The sequence below is a fragment of the Somniosus microcephalus genome, chromosome 8 (genome assembly GCF_052327205.1).
Source record: "Somniosus microcephalus isolate GS21.2 chromosome 8, FLI_Smic_1.0, whole genome shotgun sequence".
In the NCBI taxonomy this organism is placed as follows: Eukaryota; Metazoa; Chordata; class Chondrichthyes; order Squaliformes; family Somniosidae; genus Somniosus; species Somniosus microcephalus.
This window is the reverse complement of record NC_140994.1, coordinates 137,734,674-137,758,841: the sequence shown is the minus strand read 5'-3', so window position 1 is coordinate 137,758,841 and position 24,168 is coordinate 137,734,674. Positions and strand designations below refer to the sequence as shown.

The following is a 24,168-nucleotide window of genomic DNA, read 5'->3' as shown; positions in this document are numbered from 1 at the left end:
AGTTCCCAATTTAGATTGCTGTCCAGCAACCCACACCAGCTGTGTGCTTAGTGACGATGGGATGAGACTTAGCTGAGATGGCACCCAAGTTGAATAGCCTGACAACACTTACTGCCGAGGTCCCCATATGAAAGATGGCCACTTGGGGTGAGATCCTAGAGCCCCAATTTTAACTTAACCCACCCGGCAAGAACCCAGTGGATTCCATGGGCAGCTCTCTGATACCTCACCATCTGGACTTTCTTCACTTGTGAGCCTGGACAGTGACTATCTGCTGGCTGCTGACCCGGGCAGAGTGGGGAGGGGGGTGGTGCGCCTCACAGTTGAGCCTGATCCTGCCCTCACCTGATGTTCATAACTGTGCATTTTCCAGCAGATGATCACTGGATCGCAATCGAGAGCAGGTACCTTGCTTAATTTTTTCCCCCACCTCAGTAGCGCAGGGACACTGAAACCAATTGTAGTGCTCCCGCTCCCACCCTAGCTGGAGCTGCGAAACCAGTACAGGCTAAGGATTACACCTGCGACCTTTCTCTGTGTTTCAAAACCACAACGACCATAGAATCATAGAATGGTTACAGCACAGAAGGAGGCCATTTGGCCTGTCGAGCCCATGCCGGTTCAATGCAAGAGCACTTCAGCTAGTCCCACTCCCCCAGCCTTTCCCCATAGCCCTGCAAAATATTTTCCTTCAGGTACTTATCCAATTCCTTTTTGAAAGCCATGATTGAGTCTGCCTCCACCACCCTTTCCGGCAGTGCATTCCAGATCCTAACCACTCGCTGCGTAAAAAAGTTTTTCCTCATGTCGCCTTCGGTTCTTTTGCCAATCACCTTAAATCTGTGTCCTCTGGTTCTCGACCCTTCTGCCAATGGGAACAGTTTCTCTCTATCTACTCTTTCTAGACCCCTCTTGATTTTGAACACCTCTATCAAATCTCCTCTCAACCTTCTCTGCTCTAAGGAGAACAATCCCAGCTTCTCCAATCTATTCAGGTAACTGAAGTCTCTCATCCCTGGAATCATTCTTGTAAATCTTTTCTGCACCCTCTCTAAGGCTTTCACATCCTTCCTAAAGTGCAGTGCCCAGAATTGGATACAATATTCCAGTTGAGGCCGAACCAGTGTTTTATAAAGGTTCATCATAACTTCCTTGCTTTTGCACTCTATGCCTCTATTTATGAAGCCCAGGATCCCGTATGCTTTTTTAACCGCTTTCTCAACCTACCCTGCCACCTTCAACGATTGGTGCACATATACCCTCAGGTCTCTCTGTTCATGCACCCCCTTTGGGATTGTACCCTTTAGCTTATATTGCCTCTCCTTGTTCTTCCTACCAAAATGTATCACTTAGCACATTTCTGCGTAAAATTTCATCTGCCACGTGTCCGTCCATTTCACCAGCCTGTCTATGTCCTCTTGAAGTCTATCACTATCCGCCTCACTGTTCACTATACTTCAAAGTTTTGTGTCATCTGCAAATTTTGAAATTGTGGCCTGTACTCCCAAGTCCGAGTCATTAATATATATCAAGAAAAGCAGTGGTCCTGGTACCAACCCCTGGGGAACACCACTTCCTCCAGTCCGAAATCAACCGTTCACCACTACTCTCTGTTTCCTGTCACTTAGCCAATTTCATATCCATGCTACCACTGTCCCTTTTATTCCATGGGCTTCAACTTTGCTGGCAAGCCTATTATGTGGCACTTTATCAAACGCCTTTTGGAAGTTCATATACACGTCAACCGCATTGCCCTCATCAACCCTCTGTTACCTCATCAAAAAACTTGATCAAGTTAGTTAAACACGATTTGCCTTTAAGAAATCCGTGCTAGCTTTCCTTAATTAATCCACACTTGTCCAAGTGACTATTAACTTTGTCCCTGATTATCATTTCCAAAAGCTTCCCCATTACTGAGGTTTATCCTTACACCCTTTTTTAAACAAGGGTGTAACATTTGCAATTCTCCAGTACTCTGGCACCAGCCCTGTATCTAAGGAGGATTGGAAGATTATGGCGAGTACCTCCGTGATTTCCTCCTTCACCTCCCTCAGCATCCTAGGATGCAGCCCATCTGGTGACTTCTCAACTTTAAGTTCAGCCAGCCTTTCTATCAACCTCCTCGTTATCAATTTTTATCTCATCCAGTATCTCCACCACCTCCTCTTTCACTATGACTTTGGCAGCATCTTCTTCCTTGGTGAAGACAGATGCAAAGTACTCATTTAGTACCTCAGCCAAGCCCTCTGCCTCCATGCATGGGCCTCCTTTTTGGTTCCTAATCGGCCCCACCCCTTCTCCTACTAACCATTTATTATTTATATGCCTATAGAAGACTTTTGCATTCCCTTTTATGTTAGCTGCCAATCTATTCTCATACTCTCTCTTTGCCCCTCTTATTTTCTTTTTCACTTCCCCTCTGAACTTTCTATATTCATCCTGATTCTCACTTGTATTCTCAACCTGACATCTGTCATACATGCTCTTTTTCTCCTTCATCTTACTCTCTATCTCTTTTGTCATCCAGGGAGCTCTAGCTTTGGTTGCCCTACCTTTCCCCCTTGTGGGAATATACCTCAACTGTACCCAAACCATCTCCTCTTTAAAGGAAGCTGATTGTTCGATTACAGTTTTGCCTACCAATCTTTGATTCCAATTTACCCGGGCCAGATCCGTTCTCAACTCACTGAAATTTGCCTTCCTCCAATTAAGTATTTTTACTCTAGATTTCTCCCTGTCCTTTTCCATAGCCAATCTAAACCTTATAATTCTATGATCACTGTTCCCTAAATGTTCCCCTACTGACACTTGCTCCACGTGACCCACCTCATTCCCCAGAACCAGATCCAGCAGTGCCTCCTTCCTTGTTGGGCCAGAAACGTACTGATAAAGAAAGTTCTCCTGAACACACTTCAGAAATTCTTCCCCATCTCTGCCCTTTACACTATTATTACCCCAGTCTATATTAAGATAATTGAAGTCCCCCATTATCAGTACTCTATAGTTCTTGCACCTTTCTGTAATTTCCCTGCAAATTTGCTCCTCTATATCTTTCCCAGTAGCTGGTGGCTTATAGAATACACCTAGTAGTATAATGGCACCTCTTTTTTTTTAATTGAACCAAATAGCTTCTGTCCTTTACCCCTCCAGGACATCCTCTCTCTCCAGCACTGTACCATTCTCGTTAATTAATACTGCCACCCCACCTCCGTTCTTTCCTTCCCTATCTTTCCTGAACACCTTGGGGGAAAAATTCAGTTGTTTGCGCCTCCCGTTGGTGCCTTAAGAGGGCACTAATGGGGCAATGTTTGCGCTGCTCGCGAAATTAACTAGACATTTTGCGGCGGCGCAAAACACTGCCACCATGATCTCTTGCGCCGGCAGATCATGACGTCAGTCGAGTGCGCAACGCCCCGGTAGCGTCCTGGACCGGATATTGAGTGGCGCCCCCTGCCTTACTGCCTACCACTAGCAACGACAGGTTGAGGGGAGCGTTTTGCAGTCAGAAAGGGACTGGGGGAGCGCTATTTAAAGGCAACCGCTTCCTGCCTTTTTTTGTTGGTGACATTTGTGCACCACGCATTCTGAGAGAGAGAGAGAGAGACTTCTGGAGAGATTCAACACTGTGTGAAGGAGTTTTGCATACTGAGCAGCACTTTGCAGGTTCATTTTGATTTGCCCTTCCTTGTATCGATTGAGAAGAGACTGTGGGGGCTGCACTCGGAACTCTTTCCCTGGGCCTCTCCATTGTTCTTTCCAGCAGATTTGATGTACAAGTCTCTCCAGGCTGAGATTCAGGCCGAGATTCAAGGCTGCAATGAGCAGGATGTGGATGGAGAGCAAGATCAACCCTCCCCTTTAAGATAAAAACAGAAAATGCTGGAGAAACTCAGCAGGTCAAGCAGCATCTGTGAAGAGAGAAACAGAGTTAACGTTTCAGGTCGATGACCATTCGTCAGATCTCCCCTTTAAGAATTGGCCGGCGCCAGTGTGCCTGTGTTCCATTGCTGACTGACATCACATGAGCTTCGCCAGCGCTGTGAGGTAGCGCCTCGCTCCTTGGCCTTTGCGCCTTAAGACAGATGTGAAGCGCCTGATTTAGCACTCCAATCACCTCCAGGGGCAATAAAAGCCAAGTTTGCTGTCGGAGGCGATAATTAGCGCCAGGCGCTAAACTTTGCGCACGGCTGATAATGGCGCCCCAAACAGGGCGATACCGAATTTTTCCCCCCTTATATCCAGGAATATTTACAACCAATCCTGCCCTTTTTGAGCCAGGTCTCCATTATTGCCATGACATCATATTCCCATGTGGCTATTTGCGCCTGCAGCTCACCAACCTTATTTACCACGCTTCGTGCATTTACATACATGGGCTGAAAACCTGTCTTAGACCTTCTTGTATTCTCTCTTAATCTGACCCCACCTAATATCTTACTATTTCTTACTCTAGTGCGATCTGTTGCTCCCCATCCTTTGTGCACTTTGTTTCTCCTTTCTAATGCTACATCCTGGTGCCCATCTCCCAGCCAAATTAGTTTAAACCCTCCCCAACAGCACTAGCAACCGCCTCCCTGTGAGGAGATTGTTTCCGGCTCTGTTGAGGTGCAACCCGTCCGGCCTTTACAGGTCCCACCTCCCCCGGAACTGGTCCCAATGCCCCAGGAATCTAAAGCCCTCCCTCCTGCACCATCTCTCCAGCCACACATTCATCTGCTCTATCTTCCTATTTCTATACTCACTAGCTCATGGCACAGGGAGTAATCCGGAGATTACTACCTTTGAGGTCCTGCTTTTTAATCTCCTTCCGAGCTCCCTAAAATCTGCCTGGAAGACCTCATCCCTTTTTCTACCTATGTCGTTGATACTGATATGGACCACGACCTCTGGCTGTTCACCCTCCCCCCTCAGAATGTTCTGCAGCCGCTCAGTGACATCTTTGACCCTGGCACCAGGGAGGCAACATACCATCCTGGAATCACATCTGCAGCTGCAGAAACGCTTGTCTGCTCCCCTAACTATCGAATCCCCTATCACTATTGCCTTCCCGATCTCCCTCTTCCCCCCCTGTACAGCTGAACTATTTGTGGTGCCACGGACTTGGCTCTGGCTGTACTTCCCAAAGGAACCATTGCCCTCACCAGAATACTGGTTGGAGAGAGAGATGCACTCAGGGGACTCCTGCACTACCTGCCTGGTCCTCCTTGTCTGTCTGACGGTCACCCATTCCCTCTCTGCCTGCACACTCTTACGGTGCGGGGCGACCTGTAAAGGTCAAGGGTGGGACCAACAAGCAAAGGGAACCTTGGATGACAAGGGATATACAAAAATGCATTCGGAATAAAAGGGGGGCTTTTGGCAGTTACAAAAGACTAAAGACGGAAGAAGCCCTAGAGGAGTATAAAAAGTGCAGGGGCGTACTTAAAAAAGAAATTAGGAGGGCGAGGAGGGGCCATGAAATAACACTGGCGAGCAAAATAAAGGAAAATCCTAAGATGTTTTATAAGTATATTAAGGGCAAGAGGATAACCAGGGAAAGGGTAGGGCCCATTAGGGACCAAAGTGGCAATCTGTGTGTAGAGCCAGGTGAGGTAGGCGGAGTTTTAAATGAATTTTTTGCATCTGTGTTCACTATGGAGAAAGACGATGCAGACATAGAAATCGGGCAAGGGGACTGTGACATACTTGAACATATTAGCATCGAGAGGGAGGAGGTGCTAGCGGTTTTAGCAGGCCAAAAAGTGGATAAATCCCCAGGCCCGGACGAGATGTATCCCAGGCTGCTGTGGGAGGCAAAGGAGGAGATTGCAGGGGCTCTGACACAAATTTTCAGAACCTCTCTGGCCACAGGGGATGTACCAGAGGACTGGAGAACAGTTAACGTAGTACCATTATTCAAGAAGGGTAGCAGGGATGAACCAGGGAATTACAGGCCAGTGAGCCTAACATCTGTGGTAGGGAAATTATTGGAAAAAATTCTGAGGGACAAAATTAGTCTCCACTTGGAGAGGCAAGGATTAATCGGGGATAGTCAGCATGGCTTTGTCAAGGGTAAATCATGTCTGACAAATCTGATTGAATTTTTTGAGGGGGTGACTAGGGGGGTGGATGAGGGAAATGCTGTGGATGTGGTTTACATGGACTTCAGTAAAGCTTTTGACAAAGTCCCGCATAGGAGACTGGTCAAGAAGGTAAGAGCCCATGGGATCCAGGGTGCCTTGGCGCGTTGGATCCTAAACTGGCTGAGTGGCAGGAGGCAGAGGGTGATGGTCGAAGGTTGCTTTTGTGACTGGAAGCCTGTGTCCAGTGGGGTACCTCAGGGATCGGTGCTGGGTCCCTTGTTGTTTGTGATCTACATAAATGATTTGGATGAGAATGTAAAAGGTATGATCAGTAAGTTCGCAGATGACACGAAAATTGGTGGGGTGGTAAATTGCGAGGAGGAAAGCCTCAGGCTACAGGACGATATAAACGGGTTGGTCAGATGGGCGGAAAAGTGGCAAATGGAATTTAACCCTGAAAAGTGCGAGGTGATACATTTTGGACGGACAAATAAGGCAAGGGAATACACGAGTGGTAGGACCCTAGGAAGTACAGAGGGTCAGAGGGACCTTGGTGTACATGTACATAGATCCCTGAAGGCAGCGGAACAGGTAGATAAGGTGGTTAAAAAGGCATATGGGATACTTGCCTTCATTAGCCGAGGCATAGAATATAAGAGCAGGGAGGTTATGTTGGAGCTGTACAAAACGCTGGTGAGGCCACAGCTGGAGTACTGTGTGCAGTTCTGGTCGCCTCACTATAGGAAGGATGTGATTGCTTTGGAGAGGGTGCAGAGAAGATTCACCAGGATGTTACCTGGGATGGAGCACCTCAGCTATGAAGAGAGGCTGGACAGGCTGGGGTTGTTTTCCTTGGAGCAAAGAAGGCTGAGGGGGGACCTGATTGAGGCGTACAAAATGATGAGGGGCATAGATAGGGTAGATAAAGAGGAACTTTTCCCCTTAGTAGGGGGGTCAATAACAAGGGGGCATAGATTCAGGGTAAGGGGCAGGAGATTTAGAGGGGATTTGAGGAGGAACTTCTTCACCCAGAGGGTGGTTGGAATGTGGAACTCAATGCCTGAAAGGGTGGTAGAGGCAGGAACCCTCACAACATTCAAGAAGCATTTGGATGAGCACTTGAAATGCCATTGCATACAAGGCTATGGACCAAATGCTGGAAAATGGGATTAGACTGGACAGGGATGGATGGGCGGCGCGGACACGATGAGCCGAAGGGCCTCTTTCTGTGCTGTAAAACTCTATGACTCTATGACCACCTCATGAAACGTGCTATCTACATAGCTCTCAGCCTCGCGGATGCACCGCAGTGATGCCAGCTACTGCTCAAGCTCCGAAACACAGAGCTTGAGCTCCTCCAGCCGATGACACTTCCTGCACATGTGGTTGTCCAGGACACGGGAAGCGTCCTGGATTTCCCACATGGCACAGGATGTGACCAACGTACTTACCAATCTGACCCGCTTTTTACACTAAAAATTACGCTTAATCATTCTCTCCTTGTATGGACCAGCACTTATTCTCAGCACAACTGTGTGGAGTCCCATCAAACAATAAGTTGGATAGCAAAATACTGCAGATGTTGGAAATCCGAAATAACAACAGAAAATGCTAGAAAAACTCAGCAAGTCAGGCAACATCCGTGGAGAGAAATTTGAGTTGACGTTTCGGGTTTGACCCTTCTTCAAAACAATAAGTTGGTATTGAATCACCTTGCTTGAAAAGAAATTTGGACTGAACACCACCAATCTCGTAGACCAGGGATACAACTTTTAGGAATTCCGAACAATGTTTTTTTAAATGAGGAGCGAAATTGAAAGAGCTGCTGTTGCCTTTTGAAGCTTGCTAATCAACTTGCAGAGAAAAGATAAAGGGGCCAGTTTTCCACTGGGGGACATTAAAAGGACCAGATAGAAGTTAACTCCAATGTTGACCTTGAGCTAAGTCAGCGGATGAGCAGCTGAAGCCTTTCGCAGGTTGTGTGTCCAATGAGCATTTTGTTACAGTAACTGGTTCAGTGTTATTGATTGATTGAACTATAATTTTCAATTTAAGCTACACCTGCAAACAACTTTTAAAACGTGAATTGTAATTAATCATATGATGGTGAATAGGTTAGTTCAGATGCCATAGATCCACAAATCAGTCTTGGGCTGCGTCAGTGAGCTGGCCTGTAGAGATAGGTGGCTTTGCCTAATTTCCTGCAGTTTCCCACTCTCTGGAAATAGATTAACATCCTTGGCTGTTATTTGAAATGAGCAGGTGGGTCCCGATTGGCCAGGCTTCTGCTGGTATGGCCAACAAAATTCAACACAACAAACTCACCCAATGGAAAAACTAAAATCAGAGGTGCAGGCAGCAAATTTATAATTGTACCCACTTTCCCCTGGCCCCCATGGCTATCAGTGCTCTTCATTAGCCACATCTTTCTCCCTCTCTCGCCTCCTTCAGTTCACATCAACCCTCTCCTCCCCCTTCCAGCTCATATTGGCACTATTCCCCATCAGTTGACTTTGGTACCCCTCTCTTTTTATGCTGGCACCTTTCAACCTCTCATTTCCACCTGGAACACCCCTTCCCCCTCCTCAGTTCCACCTGGAACACCCCTTCCCTCTCCTCAGTTCCACCTGGAACACCCCTTCCCCCTCCTCAGTTCCACCTGGAACACCCCTTCCCTCTCCTCAGTTCCACCTGGAACACCCCTTCCCTCTCCTCAGTTCCACCTGGAACACCCCTTCCCTCTCCTCAGTTCCACCTGGAACACCCCTTCCCTCTCCTCAGTTCCACCTGGAACACCCCTTCCCTCTCCTCAGTTCCACCTGGAACACCCCTTCCCCCTCCTCAGTGCCACCTGGAACACCCCTTCCCTCTCCTCAGTTCCACCTGGAACACCCCTTCCCTCTCCTCAGTTCCACCTGGAACACCCCTTCCCTCTCCTCAGTTCCACCTGGAACACCCCTTCCCTCTCCTCAGTTCCACCTGGAACACTCCTTCCCTCTCCTCAATTCCACCTGGAACACCCCTTCCCTCTCCTCAGTTCCACCTGGAACACCCCTTCCCTCTCCTCAGTTCCACCTGGAACACCCCTTCCCTCTCCTCAGTTCCACCTGGAACACTCCTTCCCTCTCCTCAGTTCCACCTGGAACACCCCTTCCCTCTCCTCAGTTCCACCTGGAACACTCCTTCCCTCTCCTCAGTTCCACCTGGAACACCCCTTCCCTCTCCTCAGTTCCACCTGGAACACCCCTTCCCTCTCCTCAGTTCCACCTGGAACACTCCTTCCCTCTCCTCAGTTCCACCTGGAACACCCCTTCCCTCTCCTCAGTTCCACCTGGAACACCCCTTCCCTCTCCTCAGTTCCACCTGGAACACCCCTTCCCTCTCCTCAGTTCCACCTGGAACACTCCTTCCCTCTCCTCAGTTCCACCTGGAACACCCCTTCCCTCTCCTCCGTTCCACCTGGAACACCCCTTCCCCCTCCTCAGTTCCACCTGGAACACCCCTTCCCTCTCCTCAGTTCCACCTGGAACACCCCTTCCCACCCTTCAGTTCCACCTGGAACACCCCTTCCCTCTCCTCAGTTCCACCTGGAACACCCCTTCCCTCTCCTCAGCTCCACCTGGAACACCCCTTCCCTCTCCTCAGTTCCACCTGGAACACTCCTTCCCTCTCCTCAGTTCCACCTGGAACACCCCTTCCCTCTCCTCAGTTCCACCTGGAACACCCCTTCCCTCTCCTCAGTTCCACCTGGAACACCCCTTCCCTCTCCTCAGTTCCACCTGGAACACCCCTTCCCTCTCCTCAGTTCCACCTGGAACACTCCTTCCCTCTCCTCAGTTCCACCTGGAACACCCCTTCCCTCTCCTCAGTTCCACCTGGAACACCCCTTCCCTCTCCTCAGTTCCACCTGGAACACCCCTTCCCTCTCCTCAGTTCCACCTGGAACACTCCTTCCCTCTCCTCAGTTCCACCTGGAACACCCCTTCCCACCCTTCAGTTCCACCTGGAACACCCCTTCCCTCTCCTCAGTTCCACCTGGAACACCCCTTCCCTCTCCTCAGTTCCACCTGGAACACCCCTTCCCTCTCCTCAGTTCCACCTGGAACACCCCTTCCCTCTCCTCAGTTCCACCTGGAACACCCCTTCCCCCTCCTCAGTTCCACCTGGAACACCCCTTCCCTCTCCTCAGTTCCACCTGGAACACCCCTTCCCTCTCCTCAGTTCCACCTGGAACACCCCTTCCCTCTCCTCAGCTCCACCTGGAACACCCCTTCCCTCTCCTCAGTTCCACCTGGAACACTCCTTCCCTCTCCTCAGTTCCACCTGGAACACCCCTTCCCTCTCCTCAGTTCCACCTGGAACACCCCTTCCCTCTCCTCAGTTCCACCTGGAACACCCCTTCCCTCTCCTCAGTTCCACCTGGAACACCCCTTCCCTCTCCTCAGTTCCACCTGGAACACCCCTTCCCTCTCCTCAGTTCCACCTGGAATACCCCTTCCCTCTCCTCAGTTCCACCTGGAACACCCCTTCCCTCTCCTCAGTTCCACCTGGAACACTCCTTCCCTTTCCTCAGTTCCACCTGGAACACCCCTTCCCACCCTTCAGTTCCACCTGGAACACCCCTTCCCTCTCCTCAGTTCCACCCGGAACACCCCTTCCCTCTCCTCAGTTCCACCTGGAACACTCCTTCCCTCTCCTCAGTTCCACCCGGAACATCCCTTCCCTCTCCTCAGTTCCACCTGGAACACCCCTTCCCTCTCCTCAGTTCCACCTGGAACACCCCTTCCCTCTCCTCAGTTCCACCTGGAACACCCCTTCCCTCTCCTCAGTTCCACCTGGAACACCCCTTCCCTCTCCTCAGTTCCACCTGGAACACCCCTTCCCACTCCTCAGTTCCACCTGGAACACTCCTTCCCTCTCCTCAGTTCCACCTGGAACACTCCTTCCCTCTCCTCAGTTCCACCTGGAACACCCCTTCCCTCTCCTCAGTTCCACCTGGAACACTCCTTCCCTCTCCTCAGTTCCACCCGGAACATCCCTTCCCTCTCCTCAGTTCCACCTGGAACACCCCTTCCCTCTCCTCAGTTCCACCTGGAACACCCCTTCCCTCTCCTCAGTTCCACCTGGAACACCCCTTCCCTCTCCTCAGTTCCACCTGGAACACCCCTTCCCTCTCCTCAGTTCCACCTGGAACACCCCTTCCCTCTCCTCAGTTCCACCTGGAACACTCCTTCCCTCTCCTCAGTTCCACCTGGAACACTCCTTCCCTCTCCTCAGTTCCACCTGGAACACCCCTTCCCTCTCCTCAGTTCCACCTGGAACACTCCTTCCCTCTCCTCAGCTCCACCTGGAACACTCCTTCCCTCTCCTCAGCTCCACCTGGAACACTCCTTCCCTCTCCTCAGTTCCACCTGGAACACCCCTTCCCTCTCCTCAGTTCCACCTGTAAGAAGTCACACAACACCAGGTTATAGTCCAACAGCTTTATTTGAAATCACAAGCTTTCGGAGCGCTGCTCCTTCTTCAGGTGAAGTGGAGAAATGCATAAAGACACAGCTTATATAGTCAGAGATATTCCTTCAACATTAGAGTTCCACCTGGCATGCTGTTTTCCCCCTTTGCCCCAATCTCACAATATTATTGCAGGAAATTTTGACCACAGCAGTGTTTCATTGCACAGACTAACAGGAGGGCCAGGGCCACTGCCATTAATTTCACAGCTCCGTGTGTGCACCACCTGACTGAAGTAATTACCATTTCTATTCGGTGCTGTTGAAAAACGAAATGATGATATTATCACATTTGTTTTCAAAAAGTGGAAAATGTCTCTCAAGAAAGTAATTAATGTTTGGGTAAACAGAGTAACTGGAGAATGTTCAACAGAATATACAAACATTTCCATTTCATTCTATTAAATATGTTACAGAGAAAGGCAAATTTAACCGAATTGAAGGATTTATCACATGGATCGTTTATAACTCAGTGACAAGTGCCAATAAAATTAACTGGGAAAATTTTAACTTTTGGATATTATGCTCTAATATTGAAGGAATATTCTGGACTTTGGATGGAGGATGGAGGGGGAGGAAGCGGGGAGGTGTATGCTGGAGTGTCAACAGGTGCCATAGAGTTGAGGTTGAATGGCTGAATTCATAGCCTCGGTCTTGAGGAGGTGGCAAGTGGGCAGCCGGAATCTCCATGAAAGGGGAAGGGAAAATTGGAGAGCCAATCATCTCAAGCCACTTTTGTCCAACTTTCTAACAGCTGGTGAAAGAAAGGCATTGGTGAAGGTCCAGGAGCAGACTGGATGAGCAGACAGCTCATTCTCTTGTCCACTTTTGATGTGTGCCCGAGTGAGACCTAAGCAGAGTGGGAGAAAAAATAAACTTTTTAAGCTATAGAGATGTACGTAGCCTTAGCAAGGAGAAAGAAAAGTTGCAGATCCCCATGATATATGAAGGCATTAATGAGTGTACTGTAATGTAGCCATTCCTTTAATTAAAGGTAAATGTTCCTTCAGCTGACGTCAGAGATGATGGCTTGGTCTTCTGCAGACGCAGGGAAGCAGACTGGATTCAATTCTGTGTAATTACGTGTCACCTCATTAGTGCACAGAAGCCTGAAGCAAAAACAAATCTATTCTCTGCCCAGGTCTCAAAGGGGCTCTTGTCTTTGTGCAAATATACTCAGTAACCTTTCACAGTGATGAGAGAAGGCATGCACATGAAGCAGTATTGCACTCTGAGTTGAAAGCAGTTTGGGGCATCGTAAGATGTGTTAACAAATAAGTAGAAAAAGATTTCCCAGAGACTACATGAGAGGATAGTAACTCTTTGATATGTTAAGGACATTGTTTAACACTGATTTTATCAGGGACAGCGTTAGAAGAGAAATTCTTTCTGCAGCTCAGCTTCCAATAACAAAGTATGTGTCTAATATAAACATCAACTGACTGGAATTCATTTGGATGGAATTATGATTGGAAACCACAGAAAATGAACCCAACTGTGCTCAATTTTTAAAAAAAAGTTAGGGAGAGCAAACCCCCAGGAATTGGAGGAACTCAAAATATTTTCCAATCCAATTATTTTTAAATATGTGGTTCTTATCAATGCAGTCTGCAACTTCAGAAGCACAGTCTGTGGTGATTCATTTACAGGGTTGTCACTATTAGCATCCCTTTTAAGAGTTGCAAAGAACTATCACTGCAACTGTTATCTTTTCTGTCAAATGGTTGAATATTTTTCCTCAAATGGTAATGTTGACATCATTGGGAAGAGTTTTGGGTCTGTTATTGGGCCTGACAGTGTGAGGGAGCTGGATTAACATCATTAGAGATGCAGTCAGAAACACACTGCTGTGTGGTTTGGTTTCTGCTGCTGATAATAATCCAGCTGCCTCACACTGTCAGGCTCAGTTACTCCTCCCTGTCAGCACCCTGTGCTACTGACTGTATTCCTACTGATGTTAATCCAGCTATAGTGTGAACATGTATGTTCAGTGTATTTTATGGTACAGAATATGCTATACTGCGACCTTGTGGGAGTTCAACGTGTCAGCTAGGATCGGTAAGTAGCACTCACACCATTGCAGCTAAGATTGTGGTTCCAAGCCTCGCACAGTGACACCGTTTAAGCCATTGGTGGGCAAGATATGGCCCACGGGCTGTACCCAGCCTGTTGGAGCTCCAGCTGCACAGTCATCTGAGTCTTGTGAGGGGGGGCCCGAGGAGAGCTTGTACAGGGTTACTGCGGCCTGGGGGTAGGCTACGATCCTGAACCGGGGCAATTAAAATAAAATATATGTCTGAGGCAGATCTGCTTCTCTTTTGTGTCTCGCAGCCGGCCTAACGTTTGTCTGTGCCTCTCTCCTGCTCTGGCTCCGTGAACCACTTTTCTATAACTCGCCGAATCCGCCGCTCATCGCTGGCTGGTGGGGGTGTTGCTGCATGTGCTCACTGGAAGCTCCTCCTCCGTTGAGTCAAGGCTGCTCAGCCCGATGACTCTTAGCTTTTCCGAAGATAGACACTGATGCTGCATCTTTCCTCGACCGGAACGCAGCCCACTCACCTCTAACTCCGAGCTCTGAACTCACCCCACACTCCGAGCCCTGAACTCACCCCACACTACGAGCCCTGAACTCACCACACACTCCAAGCCCTGAACTCACCCCACACTCCCAGACCTGAACTCACCTCACACTCCAAGCCCTGAACTCACCCCACACTCCAAGCCCTGAACTCACCCCACACTCCCAGACCTGAACTCACCCCACACTCCAAGCCCTGAACTCACCCCACACTCCGAGCCCTGGACTCACCTCACACTCCGAGCCCTGAACACACCCCACACTCCGAGCCCTGAACTCACACCAGACTCCGAGCCCTGAATCCTTCCCTCACTCCGAGCGCTGAACTCACCTCACTCCAGACTCCGAGCCCTGAACTCAACCCACATTATTAGCTCTGAACTCACCCCTCACTCCGAGCGATGAATTCACCCCACACTCCGAGCCCTGAACTCAACCCACACTCCCAGCCCTGAACTCACCCCACATTATAAGCTCTGAACTCACCCCAGACTCCGAGCGATGAATTCACCCCTCACTCCGAGCCCTCAACTCACGCCACACTCCGGGCACTGAATTCAACCCACACTTCGAGCGCAGAACTCACCTCACACTCCGAGCCCTCAACTCACCCCTCACTCCCAGCTCTGAACTCACCACAGACTCTGAGCGATGAATTCACCCCTCACTTCGAGACCTGAACTCACCCCTCACTTCGAGACCTGAACTCACCCCACACTCCGAGCCCTGAACTCATCCCACACTCCAAGCCCTGAACTCACCCCTCACACCGAGCCCTGAACTCACCCCTCACTCCGAGCCCTGAACTCATCCCACAATCCGAGCCCTGAACTCACCCCACACTTTGATCTCAGAACTCACTCCACACTCCAAGCCATGAACTCACCCCACACTCCGAGCCTTGAACTCACCCCACACCCTGAACCCTGAACTCTGAACTCACCTCACAGTCCCAGCCCTGAACTCACCCCACACACCCCAAACTCCGAGCCCCGAATTCACCCCACACTCCAAGCCCTGAACTCACCCCAGACTCCTAGCCCTGAACTCACCCCACACTCCGAGCACTGAACTCACCTCACACTCCAAGCCATGAATTCACCCCACACTCCGAGCCCTAAACTCATCCCACAATCCGAGCCCTGAACTCACCCCACACTTTGACCTCAGAACTCACCCCACACTCCAAGCCATGAACTCACCCCACACTCCGAGCCTTGAACTCACCCCACACCCTGAACCCACCTCACAGTCCCAGCCCTGAACTCACCCCACACACCCCAAACTCCGAGCCCCGAATTCACCCCACACTCCGAGCCCTGAACTCACCCCAGACTCCTAGCCCTGAACTCACCCCACCCTCCGAGCCTTGAACTCACCTCACACTCCGAGCCCTGAACTCACCCCAGACTCCTAGCCCTGAACTCACCCCACACTCCGAGCCGTGAACTCACCCCACACTCCGAGGCCTGAACTCACCCCACACTCCGAGCCCTGAACTCACCCCAGACTCCTAGCCCTGAACTCACCCCACACTCCAAGCCATGAACTCACCCCACACTCCGAGCCCTGAACTCACCCCTCACTCCAAGCGCTGAACTCACCCCACACTCCAAGCCATGAACTCACCCCACACTCCGAGCCCTAAACTCATCCCACAATCCGAGCCCTGAACTAACCCCACACTTCCGGCCCTGAACTCACGACACTCTCCCCGCCCTGAACTCACCCCAGACTCCGAGCACTGAACTCACCCCACACTCCGAGCCCTGAACTCACCCCAGACTCCTAGCCCTGAACTCACCCAACCCTCCGAGCCTTGAACTCACCTCACACTCCGAGCCCTGAACTCACCCCACACTCCGAGCCCTGAACTCATCCCAGACTCCGAGCCCTGAACTCACCTCACACTCCGAGCCCTGAACTCATCCCACACTCCGAGCCCTCAACTCACCTCACACTCCGAACCCTGAACTCACCCCAGACTCCGAGCCCTGAACTCACCTCACACTCCGAGCCCTGAACTCACCCCACACTCCCAGCCCTGAACTGACCCCACACTCCCAGCCCTGAACTCACCCCACACTCCGAGCCCACAGCTCACCCCACACTCCGAGCCCTGAACTCACCCCACACTCCGAGCCCTGAACTCACCCCACACTCCGAGCCCAGAGCTCACCCCACACTCCGAGCCCTGAACTCACCCCAGACTCCGAGCCCTGAACTCACCCCACACTCCAGCCCTGAACTCACACTACACTCCGAGCCCTGAACTCATCCCACTCTCCCAGCCCTGATCCCACCGCACATTCCGAGCCCTGAACTTACCCCGCAACCTGAGCTCTGACCTCACCCCACACTATGAGACCTGAACTCACCCCACACTCCAAGCCTTGAACTCACCCCACACCCTGAGCTCTGAACTCACCTCACACTCCCAGTCCTGAACTCACCTCACACACCCAATCCTGACCTCACCTCACACTCCCAGCCCTGAACACACACTACACTCCGAGCCCTGAACTCATCCCACACTCCCAGCCCTGATCCCACCCCTCACTCCGAGCCCTGAACTCACTCCAACCTCCCAGCTCTGACCTCACTCCAGACACCGAGCCCTGAACTCACCCCACAATCCAAGCCCTGAGATCACACCGGACCCCGAGCCCTGAAGTCACCCCACATTCTGAGCTCTGAACTCAACCCACACTCCGAGCCCTGAACTCACCCCACACTCCGAACCCTGAACTCACCTCACACTCCGAGCCCGAACTCTCCCCACACTCCGAACCCTGAACTCACCACACACTCTCAGCCCTGACCTCACCTCACACTCCGAGCCCTGAACTCACCTCACACTCCGAGCCCTGAACTCACCTCACACTCCGAGCCCTGAACTCACCCCAGACTCCGAGCCCTGAACACACGCCACACTCCGAGCCCTGAACTCACCCCACATTTCGAGCCCTGAACTCGCCCCTCACTCCCAGCGCTGAACTCACCCCACACTCCGAGGCCTGAACTCACCTCACACTCCGAGCCCTGAACTCACTCCAGACTCCGAGCCCAGAACTCACCCCACACTCCGAGCCCTGAAATCACCCAACACTCCGAGACCTGAACTCACTCCACACTCCAGCCCTGAACTCACCACACACTCCGAGACCTGAACTCACCCCACACTCCGAGCACTGAACTCACCCCGCACTCCCAGCCCTGAACTCACCCCACATTCAGAGCCCTGAAATCACCCCTCACTCCCAGCCCTGACCTCCACCCACACTCCGAGCCCTGACCTCACTCCAGACTCCGAGCCCTGAACTCACCCCACACTCCCAGCCCTGAACTCTCCCCACACTCCCAGCCCTGAACTCACCCCACACTCGAGCCCTGATCTCACCCCACACTCCGATCCCTGAACTCACCCCTCACTCCGAGCCCTGAACTCACCCCACACTCCCAGCCCTGAACGCACCCCACACTCGAGCCCCGAACTCGTCCCACACTCCCAGCCCTGAACTCACCCACACTCACAGCCCTGAACTCAACCCACACTCCCAGCCCTGAACTCACCCCAGACTCCGAGCCCTGAACTCACCTCACACTCCGAGCCCTGAACTCATCCCACACTCCGAGCCCTCAACTCACCCCACACTCCGAGCCTTGAACTCATCCCACAATCCGAGCCCTGAACTCACCCCACACTACGAGGCCTGAACTCACCCCACACTCCGAGCCTTGAACTCACCCCACACCGTGAGCTCTGAATTCACCTCACACTCCCAGTCCTGAACTCACCTCACACTCCCAGCCCTCAACTAACCCCACACTTCCGGCCCTGAACTCACGACACTCTCCCCACCCTGAACTCACCCCAGACTCCGAGCACTGAACTCACCTCACACTCCCAGCCCTGACCTCACTCCAGACTCTGAGCCCTGAACTCACCCCTTACTCCGAGCTCTGAATTCACCCCGGACTCCGAGCCCTGAACTCACCCCACACTCCGAGCCCTGGACTCACCTCGCACTCCGAGCCCTGAACTCACCCAACAATCCCAGCCCTGAACTGACCCCACACTTCCAGCCCTGAACTCACCCCACACTCCGAGCCCAGAGCTCACCCCACAATCCGAGCCCTGAACTTACCCCACACTCCGAGCCCTGGACTCACCTCGCACTCCGAGCCCTGAACTCACCCAACAATCCCAGCCCTGAACTGACCCCACACTTCCAGCCCTGAACTCACCCCACACTCCGAGCCCAGAGCTCACCCCACAATCCGAGCCCTGAACTTACCCCACACTCCGAGCCCTGAACTCAACCCACACTCCGAGCCCTGAACTCACCCCACACTCCCAGCCCTGAACTCACACTACACTCCGAGCCCTGAACTCATCCCACACTCCGAGCCCTGACCTCACTCCAGACTCTGAGCCCTGAACTCACCCCTTACTCCGAGCTCTGAATTCACCCCGGACTCCGAGCCCTGAACTCACCCCACACTCCGAGCCCTGGACTCACCTCGCACTCCGAGCCCTGAACTCACCCAACAATCCCAGCCCTGAACTGACCCCACACTTCCAGCCCTGAACTCACCCCACACTCCCAGCCCTGAACTCACCCCAGACTCCGCGCCCTGAACTCACCCCACACTCGGAGCACTGAACTCACCTCACACTCCGAGCCCTGAACTCATCCCACAATCCGAGCCCTGAACTCACCCCACACTCCCAGCCCTGAACTCACACTACACTCCGAGCCCTGAACTCATCCCACACTCCCAGCCCTGATCCCACCGCACATTCCGAGCCCTGAACTCACCCCGCACCCTGAGCTCTGACCTCACCCCACACTGAGACCTGAACTCACCCCACACTCCAAGCCTTGAACTCACCCCACACCCTGAGCTCTGAACTCACCTCACACTCCCAGTCCTGAACTCACCTCACACACCCAATCCTGAACTCACCTCACACTCCCAGCCCTGAACTCACTCCAACCTCCCAGCCCTGACCTCACCTCACACTCCGAGCCCTGAACTCACCTCACACTCCGAGCTCTGAACTCACCCCACACTCCCAGCCCTGAACTCGCCCCACACTCGCAGCCCTGAACTCACCCCACACTCCGAGCCCTCACCTCACTCCAGACTCCGAGCCCTCACCTCACTCCAGACTCCAAGCCCTGAACTCACTCCAGACTCCGAGCCCTGAACTCACCCCACACTCCCAGCCCTGAACTCACCCCACACTCCCAGCCCTGAACTCACCCCACACTCCCAGCCCTGAACTAACCCCACACTCCGAGCACTGACCTCTCCCCAGTCTCCGAGCCCTGAACTCACCCCACACCCCGAGCCTGGAACTCACCCCACAGTCCGAGCCCTGACGTCACCCCGCACTCCTGAACTAACCCCTCACTCCGAGCCCTGACCTCACTCTGTACTCCGAAGTCACCCCACGCTCCGAGTCCTGAATTCAGCCCACACTCCCAGCCCTGAACTCATCCCTCACTCCGAGCCCTGAGCTCTCCGCACACTCTGAGCCCTGAATTCACCCCTCACTCCGAGCCCTGAAAGCACCCCACACTCCCAGCCCTGAAATCACCCCACACTCGCAGCTCTGAACTCACACCAGACTCCGAGCCTTGAACTCACCTCACACTCCGAGCCCTGAACTCACCCCAGATTCCGAGGCCTGAACACAACCCACACTTCGAGCACTGACCTCACCCCACACTATCAGCCCTGAATTCACCCCACACTCCCAGCCCTGAACTCACCCAACAATCCCAGACCTGAACTGACCCCACACTCCCAGCCCTGAACTCACCCCACACTCCGAGCCCAGAGCTCACCCCACACTCCGAGCCCTGAACTCACCCCACACTTCGACCCCTGAACTCAACCCACACTCCGAGCCCAGAGCTCACCCCACACTCCGAGCCCTGAACTCACACTACACTCCGAGCCCTGAACTCATCCCATACTCCCAGCCCTGATCCCACCGCACATTCCGATCCCTGAACTCACCCCGCACCCTGAGCTCTGACCTCACCCCACACTATGAGACCTGAACTCACCCCACACTCCAAGCCTTGAACTCACCCCACACCCTGAGCTCTGAACTCACCTCACACTCCCAGCCTTGAACTCACTCCAACCTCCCAGCCCTGACCTCACCTCACACTCCGAGCCCTGACCTCACCTCACACTCCGAGCCCTGAACTCACATCACACTCCGAGCTCTGAACTCACCCCACACTCCCAGCCTTGAACTCACTCCACACTCGCAGCCCTGAACTCACCCCACACTCCCAGCCCTGAACTCACCCCACACTCCCAGCCCTCACCTCACTACAGACTCCGAGCCCTCACCTCACTCCAGACTCCGAGCCCTGAACTCACTCCAGACTCCGAGCCCTGAACTCACCCCACACTCCCAGCCCTGAACTCACCCCACACTCCCAGCCCTGAACTCACCCCACACTCCCAGCCCTGAACTCACCCCACACTCCCAGCCCTGAACTCACCCCACATTCAGAGCCCTGAACTCACCCCACACTCCCAGCCCTGAACTCTCCCCACACTCCCAGCCCTGAACTCTCCCCACACTCCCAGCCCTGAACTCTCCCCACACTCCCAGCCCTGAACTCACCCCACACTCGAGCCCTGATCTCACCCCACACTCCGATCCCTGAACTCGTCCCACACTCCCAGCCCTGAACTCACCCACACTCACAGCCCTGAACTCACCCCACACTCCCAGCCCTGAACTCACCCCACACTCCCAGCCCTGAACTCAACCCACACTCCCAGCCCTGAACTCACCCCAGCCTCCGAGCCCTGAACTCACCTCACACTCCGAGCCCTGAACTCATCCCACACTCTGAGCCCTGAACTCACCCCACACTCTGAGCCTTGAACTCATCCCACAATCCGAGCCCTGAACTCACCCCACACTACGAGGCCTGAACTCACCCCACTCTCCGAGCCTTGAACTCACTCCACACCCTGAGCTCTGAATTCACCTCACACTCCCAGTCCTGAACTCACCTCACACTCCCTGCCCTGAACTAACCCCACACTTCCGGCCCTGAACTCACGACACTCTCCCCGCCCTGAACTCACCCCAGACTCCGAGCACTGAGCTCACCTCACACTCCCAGCCCTGACCTCACTCCAGACTCTGAGCCCTGAACTCACCCCTTACTCAGAGCTCTGAATTCACCCCGGACTCCGAGCCCTGAACTCACCCAACAATCCTAGCCCTGAACTGACCCCACACTTCCAGCCCTGAACTCACCCCACACTCCGAGCCCAGAGCTCACCCCACACTCCGAGCCCTGAACTCAACCCACACTCCGAGCCCTGAACTCACCCCACACTCCCAGCCCTGAACTCACCCCACACTCCGAGCCCAGAGCTCACCCCACACTCCCAGCCCTGAACTCACACTACACTCCGAGCCCTGAACTCATCCCACACTCCCAGCCCTGATCCCACCGCACATTCCGAGCCCTGAACTCACCCCGCACCCTGAGCTCTGACCTCACCCCACACTATGAGACCTGAACTCACCCCACACTCCCAGCCCTGAACTCACCCAACAATCCCAGCCCTGGACTGACCCCACACTCCCAGCCCTGAACTCACCCCACACTCCGAGCCCAGAGCTCACCCCACACTCCGAGCCCTGAACTCACCCCACACTCCGAGCCCTGAACTCACCCCACACTCCCAGCCCTGAACTCACACTACACTCCCAGCCCTGATCCCACCGCACATTCCGAGCCCTGAACTCACCCCGCACCCTGAGCTCTGACCTCACCCCACACTATGAGACCTGAACTCACCCCACACTCCAAGCCTTGAACTCACCCCACACCCTGAGCTCTGAACTCACCTCACACTCCCAGTCCTGAACTCACCTCACACACCCAATCCTGAACTCACCTCACACTCCCAGCCCTGAACTCACCCCTCACTCCGAGCCCTGAACTCACCCCAACCGCCCAGCCCTGACCTCACCTCACACTCCGAGCCCTGAACTCACCTCACACTCCGAGCTCTGAACTCACCCCGCACCCTGAGCTCTGACCTCACCCCACACTATGAGACCTGAACTCACCCCACACTCCCAGCCCTGAACTCACCCAACAATCCCAGCCCTGGACTGACCCCACACTCCCAGCCCTGAACTCACCCCACACTCCGAGCCCAGAGCTCACCCCACACTCCGAGCCCTGAACTCACCCCACACTCCGAGCCCTGAACTCACCCCACACTCCCAGCCCTGAACTCACACTACACTCCCAGCCCTGATCCCACCGCACATTCCGAGCCCTGAACTCACCCCGCACCCTGAGCTCTGACCTCACCCCACACTATGAGACCTGAACTCACCCCACACTCCAAGCCTTGAACTCACCCCACACCCTGAGCTCTGAACTCACCTCACACTCCCAGTCCTGAACTCACCTCACACACCCAATCCTGAACTCACCTCACACTCCCAGCCCTGAACTCACCCCTCACTCCGAGCCCTGAACTCACCCCAACCGCCCAGCCCTGACCTCACCTCACACTCCGAGCCCTGAACTCACCTCACACTCCGAGCTCTGAACTCACCCCACACTCCCAGCCCTGAACTCACCCCACACTCCGAGCCCTCACCTCACTCCAGACTCCGAGCCCTCACCTCACTCCAGACTCCAAGCCCTGAACTCACTCCAGACTCCGAGCCCTGAACTCACCCCACACTCCCAGCCCTGAACTCAACCCACACTCCCAGCCCTGAACTCACCCCACACTCCCAGCCCTGAACTCACCCCACACTCCCAGCCCTGAACTCACCCCACACTCCCAGCCCTGAACTCACCCCACACTGCGAGCACTGACCTCTCCCCAGTCTCCGAGCCCTGAACTCACCCCACACTCCCAGCCCTGAACTCACCCCACACCCCGAGCCTGGAACTCACCCCACAGTCCGAGCCCTGACGTCACCCCGCACTCCTGAACTAACCCCTCACTCCGAGCCCTGACCTCACTCCGTACTCCGAAGTCACCCCACACTCCGAGTCCTGAATTCAGCCCACACTCCCAGCCCTGAACTCATCCCTCACTCCGAGCCCTGAGCTCTCCGCACACTCTGAGCCCTGAATTCACCCCTCACTCCGAGCCTTGAAAGCACCCCACACTCCCAGCCCTGAAATCACCCCACACTCGCAGCTCTGAACTCACACCAGACTCCGAGCCCTAAATTCACACCTCACTTCGAGTCCTGAACTCACCTCACACTCCGAGCCCCGAACTCACCCCACACTCCGAGCCCTGAACTCACCCCAGACTCCTAGCCCTGAACTCACCCCACACTCCGAGCCTTGAACTCACCTCACACTCCGAGCCCTGAACTCACCCCACATTCCGAAGCCTGAACACAACCCACACTTCGAGCACTGACCTCACCCCACACTATCAGCCCTGAATTCACCCCACACTCCCAGCCCTGAACTCACCCCAGACTCCGCGCCCTGAACTCACCCCACACTCCGAGCCCTGAACTCATCCCACAATCCGAGCCCTGAACTCACCCCTCACTCCAAGCCATGAACTCACCCCACTCTCCGAGTTTGAACTCACCCCACACCCTGAGCTCTGAACTCACCTCACACTCCCAGTCCTGAACTAACCCCACGCTCCCGGCCCTGAACTCATGACACACTCCCTGCCCTGAACTCAACCCTGACTCCGAGCTCTGAATTCACCCCGGACTCCGAGCCCTGAACTCACCCCACACTCCGAGCCCTGGACTCACCTCACACTCCAAGCCCTGAACACACCCCACACTCCGAGCCCTGAACTCACACCAGACTCCGAGCCCTGAACTCAACCCACATGATTAGCTCTGAACTCACCCCTCACTCCGAGCGATGAATTCACCCCACACTCCGAGCCCTGAACTCAACCCACACTCCCAGCCCTGAACTCACCCCACATTATGAGCTCTGAACTCACC

The 24,168-nt window shown here is 53.7% G+C and overlaps 1 protein-coding gene across 1 annotated transcript in view; it reads left to right on the top strand.

Moving 5' to 3' along the window:
• The window catches only part of LOC147113814 (slit homolog 3 protein-like), a 714,603-nt gene that overhangs the window by 94,894 nt on the left and 595,541 nt on the right, over nt 1-24,168 (top strand). The window lies entirely within an intron of this gene.